This window comes from Bidens hawaiensis, unplaced genomic scaffold (assembly GCF_021521415.1).
Source record: "Bidens hawaiensis isolate Kalapana, Puna unplaced genomic scaffold, B.hawaiensis_p1.1 tig00036766_1, whole genome shotgun sequence".
In the NCBI taxonomy this organism is placed as follows: Eukaryota; Viridiplantae; Streptophyta; class Magnoliopsida; order Asterales; family Asteraceae; genus Bidens; species Bidens hawaiensis.
This window is the reverse complement of record NW_027505433.1, coordinates 169,602-187,267: the sequence shown is the minus strand read 5'-3', so window position 1 is coordinate 187,267 and position 17,666 is coordinate 169,602.

Here is a 17,666-nt window from a genome sequence, read left to right as displayed (position 1 = left end):
GGTTTACTAATAATACTATGATCGAGCTATCTTTAAATAATTGTTACATAAAATAAACTTTTATTCTAAAACATATTATGGATTTCGTAAATATTATATTGTGTTCATAACCAACTATAGATAATAAATAAAACTCCAGTTCAACCATATAACATATGAAATTCTTGTTCTTTGATTATTTATATTTTAATGTGGTCATCACAAAATGTTTTCTATTAACCTGTCTTATTTTGGTTAAATTCCTAAAATCGTCACATATGTCATAAATTATTATTTTTATGATTAATATTATTATTTAAGAATGATCCCTTTTACGAGCAACAGAGACTCACATTATTTTCATATTATAAGTTTATAAACTACGATTATTTATTACACAATAAGATTTTAATAATAGATGGATCATTATTAAACAATAAATTTGAGTTTACAAAATTTTAAATTGTAATACTGGTTTAAGTCCAATAAAATATATTTCTAAAAGGAATATAATTTGTATGTAGATCTTTGCGAACGTTTTTAAAACAAATCAGTATCATTTTGGAGCAGTAAAGGTACTAATTCTTACCCCCCACTCTTCATTGTTTTCATATTCAATTGATATAAATCCATTGAGTTCATATATATTTTAAAACTCCTCACGTCTTTGGATTATCAATTCACTTGGCTTTAACTGTCCGTTGGATTCCAGTTCTTATTATAACATTAGATTTAACTTTCATGTCATGCGATCGTATTATATTTAATTATACTCATTATCGCATGTTCCGAGATATGTTACAATAATATATGATAACCGTCGTTTGAGTCAATCAAAAACCTAAATAACCTAAGTAGATAGGGTAAATGAGGTATCGTATCCACCAGGAGTATGTGATCAATGTAATCGTGTAACAGATTTATAATATTATGAAGTAGCGGATTTTAGTGCTGATCACACAAGCAATTAGTTTTAATTTAGAATTAAGCAACGAACAAGTGAACAAGTTTCAATCAATTAATAAAATCAAATCACACCCGGGACTTCAAGTAAGTAACTTACAGTAATCTCATGCAACCTAACAGATTAATCATTAACGGATAACTACAGACTGATCAACTAGACAAAACCTTAGACATCAATAATCGCTTTACACACGGCACTGGTTATCAAACAGTCCCTGCCAGTGTGACTCAGTTAAGGGCAATCATATGTTTTATCGTATTCAACCTAATCAAGCAGTCCTATGATCAATTATTATAGCAACTGGTAACTAATCGTTCAGATCAACGTAAACCTAAACCGATTGAACACACAGAAATACTAAACATCAATAATCATAGATTAACCATAAACAATTATACATAAACATTCTTAGTCACGTGAGAAAACTAAAAATAATACAAACTTTACATCCCGGGTATGATTCGGAGAAGTTAGCCAAGCATCGACATCATGGAATCTTCATTTATGATGATATGGAACATGTATGTAATCTCAGTCTGAATCGGAATGGTGGAATCGCCCTCTTGTAGCTCTGTAAACTGCCAGCCAGAAGTTTTCAATGAAACCCTAACTTTAACCTTATATAGGGTTTTAAAATAGCGACTCCCGTAGTTTTACTTTGGTCCAGCATATGATACTCTAGCTTCAGCAAATGGTACTTTGGCTCAGCAAATGGTACTCTAACTTTAGAGTGTGATACTCTATTTCAGCCATACTTTAAAGACACCTGATGTACGCTCCCTCTTATGCTCAGCATATGATACTCTGTTTTCAGCAAATGATATGCTAAACCAACTTTTACTCAGATTCATCAGTTTTGATCATACACTATCACACATCATCCCGGGTCTTCATCCCGTGCTCGTACAGGTCCAAATTAGGTACTTTAACGTCTATGACCTGAAATACAATAAACACGTATGAAGTATCGAAGTTCCCACAATAAACAGTTAAAACTAATAAATAAACGAACTTAATTATATACAAATTAACCAACCATCACATCCCCACACTTATCTTTTGCTTGCCCTCAAGCAAACTCTAAAGCAAACATCAAGGTCATACCCAGTTTCCCAGACTGACACTGTTTTTAGATTGACATCTCACAAATACGGTTAACTGCTATAATAAAACAATAGAGCCGCCCAGACAAGTGTACTTTGTTTCCGGTTAAGGCATACATGTTCATACCCCTCACGCTATCAACACTCCTCTCGGTTTAATATCTGGACTGGCAAAAGATGTGCCAGTATATGTCTCTGCACTCAAATACCAAATATGAGTCACAACTTAATAAGCTTGCAGGTAAGTCTTATCTCCACCCATTACCCACCGGTTGCATAAAGACTCGGACTGGGGTTTTGCTGAGGCTTGGGTTGGGTGCGGAATAGGCACATTTAGTGACTACGGTGGATGAAACCCAGTTAAACAAATACACAGACAACTGATCAAAAACAAAAAGACTGCTAATTACATAACTGAATAAGAACTGACTTTCTTTTTGGCTTTTTGCTGATTTTTTTTTTCTTCATTTTTTTCATCTTTTTTTTTTACCATTTGATAGACAATATACTGAAGCAAATAAATAAACAACTTTGATAAACACATATTTACAACTCAACCGAGACATAAGTACATTGTGTACTATGCTCAACAACTGACTATATACAGCTCGATAACGAACTGGATTTCATCACACAGGGTTAAAATAAAGTGAAGGCCAAGGATGAAATGGTGTATAATGTTCAGTTTAATAAATGAAAAGGAATATGGTCCAAATGGGCTCCTAGGGGAGTAATGTCGGGTAAGGAAATTTATTTAGTGGGGGAATAGTGTATAAAAGGGTTTTCTAAAGTCCTAATCTCCATACAGGTGGTGGTATTAAGATCTCGATAAGCATGTGACAAGCAAGTTCTAACTCTGTAAAACATACCGGTTTCCCTCAATCAATGGTGTAAGACATGTTTTATATCTATTATATAGTATGTGTATTAAGTATAGGGGGCCATCTCACAATATGTCTGAAATAATGGGCTGCCGATATGAAACATGTATACTCGTCCCCTTGACTCGTTATCCCCGCCTAAACGACCCCATTTTCAACTTCTCGTTATGAAAACATTTGTGAGTAAGACTATCAAGAAGCTGAAAAACCAACCATGACCAGAAACCTATAACTTGGCATTAATGACAATAATTAACAGTTAACAACTTTGGTTTCTGAACACTCTTTGAGGTACTATCGGGTAAAAATTTTCAAATTTCCCCCATCCCCACACTTGAGGTTTACATTGTCCTCAATGTTAAAATAGTTAAACAATAAATGAACATTTGAGGGACGGGGTTGAAATTGAACTTTTTGACTGTTAAGCAATTTTAAAAATTCGGGGCTTAAATGTGATGGTTCTACTAGCAATTATACAATTACACTTTTAATGTTTAAAGTAACAAAAACAAAACAAATTATGAAACTGAAATCACCTGATATCAATGGAACTGGAGAAGGACCAGTCGGCTCGTGAACTCTCAAAAACACTCGTATACTCTCGTCTCATCCAATTACCAAACTGACAATCGAACCTGCAAAATCTCGAGACGTGTAGAAGCAAGCTTCTCCCAAGTGTAAGACATAGGTCTTTTAAGAGTTATGAAAATGAATATTTGTTAATTTTATTAAAACAATTACCGAGCCAAATTAAGTCGTTTCATAATAAATTCTGTTAAATTAGTTAAAAACATTAAAAGACCTAACTCACTTTCGTTGGAATCACGATTGCATTTAGCATATGCAACAAGCCCTGTAAACCTCCCGATAGCCCGGGAGGACGAGTGGGGTCTCGTGAGGGTTTATAGTGAACTACACCGACAAAGTTCCAAATACAACAAAATATACAATAAATCAAAATATTGCAGAAAATAACTCAAATAAAAACAAATTGGAAAGATGCTTACAAACCCCGGGTTGCCTCCTGGTTAGCGCTGAATTGATGTCTACAGCTCGACAATACCTGGATTTCTCACGGTGGTCGAAGTGCACACTTACCCACCGAGTTTCCAATATGCGCTCGGTAGCTTACATGCCAAGTCCATAACCGCTTTACAGTGATTGGCATGCTACTTGAATGATTATTGTGGGGCCGCTTCTTAATTATTTGCCCAATATCTTGCAAGTTTACTTTCTTTTCATTCTGTACCAAGCCTTCATCCTCACACTTGTTGTTTTGAATAATAAGTACTGAAGAAGGCATATGATTCACATTGGCTACCTTGGGCTCTTCATACTCTGAAGGAATTGTATCTTCTACTTGAATCCCACTTTCACTTTCTTGCTTTGGAAGATCAACAACCTCATTCTCTTCATCACCATCAAACACAGTATCACTAGCCAACTCTTCTTGGTCTCGTTTGATTTTAGTATTGTCCTCAATATTCGGATTGAGCGAGGCCAAAATTCTTTCATGTCTTAGCTCATATTCCTTTTCTTCTCCCATCATCTGTCTCTTATGTTCCATTAACGTGTTCATGATGGTATCGAGCTTAGAGTGCAGAATATTTTGTTGGTCTTCATCAACCGACTGAGGATATTCATAATCATCTTCTTCATGAGAATATTCATAATCATCTTCTTCATGAGAATATTCATAATCATCCTCATCCCAGTCTGGTTCAGTATGTATAATCTCTTCATTAATTTGATTGGTCCACTTAGCCTCGAGAGATTTCCTTTGTTGTTCTAATTCCTTGTTATGCTCAACTATAATATATATCAATTTGTCAAGTTTGGATTCCACCGTGTCTTGGGAACTTGAGGAATAGGGCATCTCCGGTTCGCAGTTGGCATAATACGGCTCTTATCATATTGGTCATCCATGTCTGATTGATAATCTTCATCATAATTTGGTGATGTGTGTTGTTCAGAGTGTGAATAATATGACAAAATCTCTTTATCTTCATAGCATGTCGTCATATGTCTTCGCCCATGGCAACGCTCTTGCCGATTTTGTGCAACTACTGGACAATCCCGATAATGATACGGCCCTTCACAATAACAAAAATCACCATAATTGCTCATAGTGACAGTTGTGTGTTCGGGTTTCGGGATGGGTTTTGGTTTTGACCCATAAGCGGTGACTGTCTGCCCGAGTGGCGGGTGTGTAAAAACCTGTTACCTGCACAAACAACACACCCCGCGTAAAATGGAAAAATAAAATAAAAACCAAAAATAAAATTAAAAATTACTAAACTAAACTAAAATAAACAAAGAAATCAAATAACACGAAAAACACTAAGCGCACTAACTCCCCGGCAACGGCGCCATTTTATGACCGTCGTTTGAGTCAATCAAAAACCTAAATAACCTAAGTAGATAGGGTAAATAAGGTATCGTATCCACCAGGAGTATGTGGTCAATGTAATCGTGTAACAGATTTATAATATTATGAAGTAGCGGATTTTAGTGCTGATCACACAAGCAATTAGTTTTAATTTAGAATTAAGCAACGAACAAGTGAACAAGTTTCAATCAATTAATAAAATCAAATCACACCCGGGACTTCAAGTAAGTAACTTACAGTAATATCATGCAACCTAACAGATTAATCATTAACGGTTAACTACAGACTGATCAACTAGACAAAACCTTAGACATCAATAATCGCTTTACACACGGCACTGGTTATCAAACAGTCCCTGCCAGTGTGACTCAGTTAAGGGCAATCATATGTTTTATCGTATTCAACCTAATCAAGCAGTCCTATGATCAATTATTATAGCAACTGGTAACTAATCGTTCAGATCAACGTAAACCTAAACCGATTGAACACACAGAAATACTAAACATCAATAATCATAGATTAACCATAAACAATTATACATAAACATTCTTAGTCACGTGAGAAAACTAAAAATAATACAAACTTTACATCTCGGGTTTGATTCGGAGAAGTTAGCCGAGCATCGACATCATGGAATCTTTAATTATGATGATATGGAACATGTATGTAATCTCAGTCTGAATCGAAATGGTGGAATCGCCCTCTTGTAGCTCTGTAAACTGCCAGCCAGAAGTTTTCAATGAAACCCTAACTTTAACCTTATATAGGGTTTTAAAATAGCGACTCCCGTAGTTTTACTTTGGTCCAGCATATGATACTCTAGCTTTAGCAAATGGTACTCTGGCTCAGCAAATGGTACTCTAACTTTAGAGTGTGATACTCTATTTCAACATACCATACTTTAAAGACACCTAATGTACGCTCCCTCTTATGCTCAGCATATGATACTATGTTTTCAGCAAATGATATGCTAAACCAACTTTTACTCAGATTCATCAGTTTTGATCATAGACTATCACACATCATCCCGGGTCTTCATCCCGTGCTCGTACAGGTCCAAATTAGGTACTTTAACGTCTATGACCTGAAATACAATAAACACGTATGAAGTATCGAAGTTCCCACAATAAACAGTTAAAACTAATAAATAAACGAACTTAATTATATACAAATTAACCAACCATCAATATATTTGTTATGAAAAAGATTATATGTATTATGATACCCTGAGTTCCGCTTCTCATGGAGCGTCCCACGAGCATGTTGTTGCGGCATCGACAACATGTGCACCAACCGTGACGGTGAGATCAGTTCACGGCGTCTCTTAAGTACAAGTGTGGTACATATGGCTAATTGGAGGCCTATGGATCGATTCTAGGATTAATATTAAGTAGATGGATAGCGGGTATGCCAACTCGCCATCTCGTGTGATAAATATGCATGAGTAGCTACCGATATATTGTCACGTTTTATGTTCGCTCATGGGTACATCCGTATGATAAGATTTTATTTATTTAATAAGGTTACTTTTCATCATATCATTTACCGTAAGTTCAATCTAAATTACAAATTACGTACACTAAATCATTAATTGTTTGAGCCTATCATTCCGTACTGAGCATTCGGCTCACTTCGTTAACTTTTTGTATACAGGTCAACAGGTTACTTTGGGCGGGATTAAGAGCGAGGAATAAAACATCAGGATCCTAATAAAATATCTTTTCAACCGTGCTAGTGTGTACATTAACCCTAAGTTTGCCTTGTCTAATATGTTATGCCTTTGACAAGTAAATATATAAAATTATGTCTTTTGTTCAGAAACCTTATTATTGTGACACGTCTGCCCATCCGTATTAGGGTATTACACCTTTGGTCTGTTACGGATTCGTCATTTCGAATTCGTCCCAATTATGACACTCATGGAGAAGAATCTTAATAAATGCAAAGAGGATCTTTTATCCAATAGCGAAGAGCCTGACCAAGATTTCTAGATAAGCTGGGTAAGGTATTAGTATATCTAACACATAATTTAAATGTGAAAAGTTGTCCTCTAAAAAAGAAAATATTGAATGAATTGATCGTAAATTATCGGATTTCACTACCCCTTTCCTTTCTAGGGAAGATATTAATCTCAGAGACAATGGAAGTCGTACGCAAATTTGACAAATTCTCGGTCTTTTACAAGATGCATAGCCGCGGCGGGTGGTTCAAGTGTCCCTCCGTGGCCAAGAGGCTTATAGGCACCGAGCCGCCCCACAGCGCTTACGAGTGTAGGACGAAGTTTTTCTGGATACGTGAAAACATCGTCCCCATCATCATGGTTCGTCGTATGGCGAATGAAAAACTTCCGGACATGAGCATTGCCCCCTTTGAGGGCCAGGAATGATTTTGGACTCTGATGCAGAAGCCGACACCAATGCGTACCATTCCTGAGGAGGCCCTTGTGTGGGCGGGTTTGAGCCGCTTATGGCCATACCCCGATATAGAACCCTTCTTCCATAACATGGATGAGAGTAAGTGTTTCCTACTTTCCTCATGCTTAGTTTTGGAACTTTTACTTATAATTTTTTACGTTTTCTTTAGGTGAGGGGTCAATGCTTGATGCCATGTTGGAGAAGACGGTGGGTTGTCCGCATAAGCGCATCCGTGATGCGAAGGCTCTGCCTGTTTTGGGCAAGACCCGGGATCACTTCCTCTTTCCCACCAAGGTACGCGACGAGCCGGTAGTTTCAGAGGCGATATTCCAATTAGGTGTGCTTCCTTTGAACATGCGACCATTAAGTGCACTAAATTCGGACGGGGTGATTGTACTTCTGTCTTCAAGTGATGAATCGTCACCCCGCGAAGAATATTATTCTGATGACACGCCTGAAACCTCGGCTGTTATGCATGCTTTGGTAGATCTGGAGAAGAAGAGGAAGCATCAGACTTCCAAGGCAAGTGACGCAGAGACCAGTCGTGCTGATGCCAAGGAAGAACCTGCCAAGATGAAGAAGAGGGCATCTGGCCTGAAAAAGGTCCGCCATGCAGATCGCGTGAAGGAACTGATGTAGGCTTATGCACGTAAGTTGTCGAAATTAAATGATAGCTGTATTTTCATTTTTTATTTTAGCTAACATTATTATTCATTTGTTTGCATAAACTACTGATACATCTAATCAAGGTGTATCAACAGAGAAACCATCATCTCATCCGGCAACTGGTAACTAATCGTTCACATCAACGTAAACCTAAACCGATTGAACACACAGAAATACTAAACATCAATAATCATAGATTAACCATAAACAATTATACATAAACGTTCTTAGTCACGTGAGAAAACTAAAAATAATACAAACTTTACATCCCGGGTATGATTCGGAGAAGTTAGCCAAGCATCGACATCATGGAATCTTTAGTTATGATGATATGGAACATGTATGTAATCTCAGTCTGAATCGGAATGGTGGAATCGCCCTCTTGTAGCTCTGTAAACTGCCAGCCAGAAGTTTTCAATGTATGTAATCTCCCGGGTATGATTCGGAGAAGTTAGCCAAGCATCGACATCATGGAATCTTTAGTTATGATGATATGGAACATGTATGTAATCTCAGTCTGAATCGGAATGGTGGAATCGCCCTCTTGTAGCTCTGTAAACTGCCAGCCAGAAGTTTTCAATGAAACCCTAACTTTAACCTTATATAGGGTTTTAAAATAGCGACTCCCGTAGTTTTACTTTGGTCCAGCATATGATACTCTAGCTTTAGCAAATGGTACTCTGGCTCAGCAAATGGTACTCTAACTTTAGAGTGTGATACTCTATTTCAGCATACCATACTTTAAAGACACCTAATGTACGCTCCCTCTTATGCTCAGCATATGATACTCTGTTTTCAGCAAATGATATGCTAAACCAACTTTTACTCAGATTCATCAGCATATGATACTCTGTTTTGATCATAGACTATCACACATCATCCCGGGTCTTCATCCCGTGCTCGTACAGGTCCAAATTAGGTACTTTAACGTCTATGACCTGAAATACAATAAACACGTATGAAGTATCGAAGTTTCCACAATAAACAGTTAAAACTAATAAATAAACGAACTTAATTATATACAAATTAACCAACCATCAATATATTTGTTATGAAAAAGATTATATGTATTATGATACCCTGAGTTCCGCTTCTCATGGAGTGTCCCATGAGCATGTTGTTGCGGCATCGACAACATGTGCACCAACCGTGACGGTGAGATCAGTTCACGGCGTCTCTTAAGTACAAATGTGGTACATATGGCTAATTGGAGGCCTATGGATCGATTCTAGGATTAATATTAAGTAGATGGATAGCGGGTATGCCAACTCGCCATCTCGTGTGATAAATATGCATGAGTAGCTACCGATATATTGTCACGTTTTATGTTCGCTCATGGGTACATCCGTATGATAAGATTTTATTTATTTAATAAGGTTACTTTTCATCATATCATTTACCGTAAGTTCAATCTAAATTACAAATTACGTACACTAAATCATTAATTGTTTGAGCCTATCATTCCGTACTGAGCATTCGGCTCACTTCGTTAACTTTTTGTATACAGGTCAACAGGTTACTTTGGGCGGGATTAAGAGCGAGGAATAAAACATCAGGATCCTAATAAAATATCTTTTCAACCGTGCTAGTGTGTACATTAACCCTAAGTTTGCCTTGTCTAATATGTTATGCCTTTGACAAGTAAATATATAAAATTATGTCTTTTGTTCAGAAACCTTATTATTGTGACACGTCTGCCCATCTGTATTGGGGTATTACACCTTTGGTCTGTTACGGATTCGTCATTTCGAATTCGTCCCAATTATGACACTCATGGAGAAGAATCTTAATAAATGCAAAGAGGATCTTTTATCCAATAGCGAAGAGCCTGACCAAGATTTCTAGATAAGCTGGGTAAGGTATTAGTATATCTAACACATAATTTAAATGTGAAAAGTTGTCCTCTAAAAAAGAAAATATTGAATGAATTGATCGTAAATTATCGGATTTCACTACCCCTTTCCTTTCTAGGGAAGATATTAATCGCAGAGACAATGGAAGTCGTACGCAAATTTGACAAATTCTCGGTCTTTTACAAGATGCATAGCCGCGGCGGGTGGTTCAAGTGTCCCTCCGTGGCCAAGAGGCTTATAGGCACCAAGCCGCCCCACAGCGCTTACGAGTGTAGGACGGTGTTTTTATGGATACGTGAAAACATCGTCCCCATCATCATGGTTCGTCGTATGGCGAATGAAAAACTTCCGGACATGAGCATTGCCCCCTTTGAGGGCCAGGAATGATTTTGGACTCTAATGCAGAAGCCGACACCAATGCGTACCATTCCTGAGGAGGCCCTTGTGTGGGCGGGTTTGAGCCGCTTATGGCCATACCCCGATATAGAACCCTTCTTCCATAACATGGATGAGAGTAAGTGTTTCCTACTTTCCTCATGCTTAGTTTTGGAACTTTTACTTATAATTTTTTACGTTTTCTTTAGGTGAGGGGTCAATGCTTGATGCCATGTTGGAGAAGACGGTGGGTTATCCGCATAAGCGCATCCGTGATGCGAAGGCTCTGCCTGTTTTGGGCAAGACCCGGGATCACTTCCTCTTTCCCACCAAGGTACGCGACGAGCCGGTAGTTTCAGAGGCGATATTCCAATTAGGTGTGCTTCCTTTGAACATGCGACCATTAAGTGCACTAAATTCGGACGGGGTGATTGTACTTCTGTCTTCAAGTGATGAATCGTCACCCCGCGAAGAATATTATTCTGATGACACGCCTGAAACCTCGGCTGTTATGCATGCTTTGGTAGATCTGGAGAAGAAGAGGAAGCATCAGACTTCCAAGGCAAGTGACGCAGAGACCAGTCGTGCTGATGCCAAGGAAGAACCTGCCAAAATGAAGAAGAGGGCATCTGGCCTGAAAAAGGTCCGCCATGCAGATCGCGTGAAGGAACTGATGTAGGCTTATGCACGTAAGTTGTCGAAATTAAATGATAGCTGTATTTTCATTTTTTATTTTAGCTAACATTATTATTCATTTGTTTGCATAAACTACTGATACATCTAATCAAGGTGTATCAACAGAGAAACCGTCATCTCATCCGGCAACGATCGTCATACCCGATGATGGGTCTGGTCCGAAAGGGAAGGAACCGGTTAGAGACCATGAGGGTCCGAAATCACAAGAGAATCCGCATCGCTCACCATCTCCTCCTCCGCCGTCTCCTCCTCGCTTTTCCATTTCCTTGCCGCCACGGCAAGCGGGTGGTGGGGAGACTTCCCACTCCCAATTCTCCCGCGGTGATTATTACAGAGTGGCGAACCCCGGTGAGGATGACCATATCTACATCCCGCACTGGACTTTGACGCGAGGATCTCGGTTCACAGAAAAAGATGTATGTGCTGAGTTTGTGAGCCGCAACATTCCTCCTGTTGAACGCGCTTTCCAGCGTTGTCGCCCCCACCATGATCTCGCCCGCAGCTTTAACCTTGTCTTGGCTAACACCATGGCCAACGGGAAAGAGATTTTGCGATAATGGCTCTCCATGGGGGAGAAGTGGGGCGAGATGTCCCGGGCAACAAAGGAGGCCAAGAAGAATGCTGAGGAGTAGGGCCTTAAAGCTAACACTGCTCAGTGGAAGCTGAAGGATGCAGAGATTGCCCTTCAGGCAGAAAAAGATCGTCAAGCTGCCGCTGCTCGTTCATGGGAGAGGCGTGTAAGAAACAAATTACTTTTCTTTCCACTGCCTGTGACGAGACAAAACGCAAAGAGGCTGACCTGGCTAAAGCCCTTGAAGCCAACATTGCATTAGAAGCTCAAGTTATCACGCAGGGAAACTTGATTCAGGCTTATGAGGAGGAGGCTCGGCTGTGGAAGGAGTAGGCCGAGGAGATGGATAACATCAATTTTAACACAAAAGACAATTTTGATAAACAAACATCATACATAAACAAACACATGACCAGCATGTACACATTTCCACAAATGCAAGCAGGTAGACATGAAGTTTTAGTCAATTCAGAACACATGCATAAACCTACTTGATAAAAGCACAAAATGCATAATAATTTTAAAGCAAACGTATTACTATCATAATCAAGTATGCATATTAACCATTTTTAAGCAAGCACAATCATACTTTTCAAATGATCATGAAACACAACAAAACATAACAATTAAGTATCATAGACACATCATTCATCAAATAGTCAGTTAAGAACCTAGCAAACATCACAAAATCACAAACACGTAGAAGCACTCAAGACGTTGCAAGAAATATTCAGTTAGCACAATGATCATATATCACTAATTAGACTTCAACAGAGTTGATCATGCCTAAAGCTTTCAATAGAAAATTGAATCTAGTCTTATCTAGTGTCTTGGTGAACAAATATGCCAAGTTATCACTAGTTTAAGCTATTTTCATTTCTATTAATCCTTTCTCATTGCAATCTCTGATGAAATAATGTCTAATTTAAAATTCTTAGTCTTTGAGTGTTGCACAGGGTTTCTAACAATGAACATTGTTGCAATATTATCAATGAGTATAGGAGTGTTTAGAAAATTCAGGTCATAATCAAGCAGTTGATTTTGAATCCAGAGGACTTGCGCATAGAAGGCAGATGCAACAATGTATTCAGCTTCAGCAGTTGAAACAGACACTATAGTTTCATACTTGCATTGTCATGACACTAGTCTGTTTCCCAAGAACTGACAACCACTAAAGTAAACTTCCTACTCATATTACATCCATCATAATCACTATCTGTGTATGAAAGTAGATCAAATAATCTATTCTTTGGATACCAAATACCCAAGTCTGGCTTTCCTTTCAGATATCTGAAGATCCTTTCGACAACCATCATGTGTGAAACCTTGGGATTGGCTTGAAATCTTGCACAAACACACACAGCAAACATGATATTTGGTCTTGAAAAAATTAGGTACATCAATTATCCAATATTGGCTTTGGATCCATGTTGGTCTATAGGCTCCCCCTTTTCATCTGCAACCATCTTCTCATTTGTGTCCATAGGAGTTGAAGCTGTGTTCACATTAATGCATATGAACTTGGTCAACATGTCTTAAACATACTTGTTTTGATTAATGAATATTCCATCCATTTTCTATTGAACTTGCAATCGAAGGAAGAAATTCATCTCTCCCATTGAGCTCATGTTGTACTTAGACTTCATAACACCTTTAAACTTCTTACACATGTCTTCATTGGTAGAACAAAAGATGATATCATCAACATATACTTGTAGTAGAAGTAAATATTTTCCTTTCTTCTTGTATAATAAGGTCTTGTCAATGGTTCCCCTATGGAAACCATTTGTAAGAATATGGTTTGACAACTTATCATATCGGGCTCTTGGAGCTTGATGCAATCCATTTAGGGCTTTATTCAATTTATACAACCTATTAGGATACTAAGGATCTTCAAAGCCTAGAGCTTGAGTGACATAAACCTCCCCATCTATATTTCCATTAAGGAAGGCAGATTTAACATATTGTTAAAAAACTCTTATGTTTTTGGATGATTCATATGCTAGGAAAATCTTGATGGCTTCCAATCTAGCCACAGTAGCAAACACTTCTTCAAAATCAATCATTTTTTTCTTATAAGCATCCAAGGGCCACCAGTCTTGCTTTGTTTTTTAATACAATGCCCCCATTCCATCTCTTTTGTTTCTGAAAACCCATTTAGTGCCTATTGTATACGAAACCTCTTGGCTTATCAACAAGTTCCCAGACTTGCAAATTTCTGAATTGAGCCAATTCGTCCGACATAGCTTCTACCCAACTGTTATTTTTCAAAGTTTGAACTATGTTCTTTGGTTCAATTTGGGGTAGAAAACAGGAATATAGACATATGTTTGCAGTTTCAGAAGCACTCTGGTCACTCTCTCATGCAAGTCACCAATGATGTTTTCAATAGGATGATTTCTTTGTACAGAAGAGGTTTGGATAATTGAATTTGAAGTCATATTTGGATCTAAGTTTGAATCATTCAACTTAGGTTCATTAATATTTAAATCATTTGCATCATTGTTCAAATCAGTTTCATCAACATTCTGATTTGTGGTGTTGGATATTGAAGCACCATTATGTGAAAGATTGAGAGTCTCAAATAGACTTTCAAACATAGCTTGAGTGTCATGAGTTTATTCAGCAGTATATTCAGTTTGATTTTTGGTAGTTGTATTTTGATCTGATTCCTAAGACTCAGATGTTGCTCATCTTTTTCATTTTCATCTGAAATATTTCTTTGAAAAGAGAAATCAGTGTCATTATTAGCAACTTTGGACCATAGTTTGTCCAAATCAATTTTCTTTTCAGTAGTTGCCTCGGATCACTTGTTTTGTATGAATGTTCTGCACCATCTTTTGGATATATTTTGAATGGTTTTGATCAGCTTTTCTAGATCAATAATCAACTGGCACCATACACTGTGTTAAACTGATTCTCATTGAAAATTATGTCAAATGATTCAATCACACTCAAGTGATCTTTCACATATACTCTGTAGGCTTTGGAGTGTGAGGAATACCCAATATAGAAATAATTCAGTGATTTTTCTTAAAATTTGTTTGAATAGTCTTTAATATTTAACAAGGAACATTTGCAGCCAAAAGGCTTGAGAAACTTGATATAGGGCTTCCTTTTAAACAAAAACTCATAGGAAGTTTTGTTTTGTCTTTTGTTAAGAAGTACCATATTATGAACATAACAGGCTATGTTGATTGTTTCAGCCCGTGTGACACAGGTAGAAAAGCATCAGCTAACATGGTTCTTGTAGCTTCAATAGGTGTTCTATGTCTTATTTCTGCAACCCCATTTTGTTCAGGAGTTCTCGGAGCACTGAATTGTTGAAGTATTCCTTTTGCTTGACAGAGTTCAATCATTACACCATTTTTGAACTCTGAACCATTATCACTTCTCATAACCTTCACTCTTGTATTAAGTTAATTCTCAATCCTTGTAACACACCCTTTAATCAATTCAGTAGTTTCATCTTTTGTATTTAGGAAACACACCCAACTGAACCTTTAATAATCATCATTTACCCCTTGACAGAACTTCTTCTTGCCAATACTTGGAACACTTACAAGACCAAATAAATCCATGTGAAGCATTTCGAACACTTGTTCAGTTGAGTTTACAAGTTTTGTCTTGTGAGATGATTTGTGTTGTTTTCCTTTTTGACATGAGGAACATTTGTCATCAAGGTTGAACTCTCTTGTAGGTAGACCAATCACATCTTCACCTTTACCAAGTTTGTTCACGTTCTTTAAGTTTACATGACATAATTCCTATGTCATTGTTTAGTTTCATTCTCAAAAGTCTTGGATACAAAACAAGTTTCGCCTCTTGATATGGCATCCTTCATTCTTAATTCATATAAGTTCCCATTTCTTGAAACCATCGTCATTATCACCTCATGTGGTATCACAAATTCAAGCTTTATATGAAACAGTGAGATTCATCAAATCCCACTTTATAACCTTTTATCAAACACTTGTGATAAGCTCAAAAGGTTATATTGAAGTCCTTCAACATGAAACACATTATCAAATGACACCTTTCTATTTGTAAGGATTTCTTTGCCTATAATTTTCCCACCATTTTCATCACTACCAAAAGCAACTGGGCCTCAAATATCTCTTCATAATTGACAAGTGATCTTTTGTCACAAGTCATGTACCTGGAACATCCACTATCCATATACCATATGTCATTTATCTCTGTGGATTGTTCATGCACAGTCAAAACATATTTGATAAGTTTTATGATGAATCACAAGAAAAACATGCTTGTACATCATAGTTTATAAAAACATTAGTTGCAGTTTGAATGGGATCTTCATAATAAAATTCACATGATTCATCTGAATCATATCCATAATCATCAACTTTTCCCACAAATGCCACAATGCTTTTGCATTCTTGTAGGATTGGAAGTTCTTTCTTCATAATAGTCTTTGGTGATTCATCCTTTGGTTTCCCCATAAAACCCTTTGGCTCATATTCATTCTTTAACAAAATTTCTCATAACCATTAAGCGCCATCTTGTTTCCTTTTGAAAGCATTCTTTGACATTTTTCTTTTCAAAGCAGATGGCGGTGATTTGATAGAGTCATCGGAATTTTCTGAATCTTGAGGTTTTATTGACAACTTCTTCGTTAATTTCTTGGCATTCAACTCTTCTTTCTTCTCATCCAATCATTCATCCTTCTTCATTACTTTCATTAAATATTCATCATACTTTTTCTTGTATAGCCCAAAATATTGACCATATAGTATAGAATCTGGAACTTTGAAGGGTTCAAGAATGATTCTTTCTTGACATTAATTTGTATGATGTCCATACACATCACACAATCTACAACAAAGTTTTCCTTTGTGTTCAGCCAGAGAGTTTTCTTTCTTAAATTTTTCACCAATTGCCTTCTGATGAGTGATTGGTTTGTCAAAGTTGATTGAAATTGGTTGAAAAACATTAATTTTCTTATTATTTCTTTCATTTGATCCCTTAACAAAGGTGACTTTCATTTGACTCTCTCTCTCTCTCTCTCTCTCTCTCTGGACTTGAATATCTTATTGAAAAGTACTCTGCATCCCCAATGTCATACAACTCATGGTTAGAGAAAACTAGGTAGATTGGTGGATACTGATTATCTCTCTTTGTGTCTTCATCAGTCTTGATATGAGATTTCTTTTGTCACTGAAACCTTCTTTCTTCTTGAACCTTTTTGTTTGCATAAGGGAAGACCTGTTTTGTTTGTCTTTTTGATCCTCCACAAATGTCACACACCCTATGATTTATTCTCATATCTTCATAGTGTTTCTTTAACTTGGGAGTCATTTTGGGTAACTTTTGTATCCATTTGTTATTTTTGAAAATTTTTATCAAGAAAAATTAGAAGATATTTTGGTATTTTTTATTTTAGAAATTTTTAGACAAAAATAAAATTTAAGCCAAAATTACTAAAACTTTGAACAACTTTTGGAATTTTCAAATCTGAAGAAAAAATCTTTAAATCTGATGGAAACAGATGATTCTGACCAAGATCTAGACACAAACTTAATCAAATAGATGTATATCTAGGATTATAATACTTTTGAACCGTAACTAATGGTAAATCTGATAGTAAGAAGAACAGAGTAGCTGACATCACTCTTCAATGAAATAGTGCTCTGCTTATGTTATCGTCTTCAACCTTAAATCTACTAAAATTCTTCTCAATCAAACTTTTAAGCAGCATAACGGTCTTCACTGAGCCAACATAGCTTTGATACCACTTGTCAGGTTCGTTAA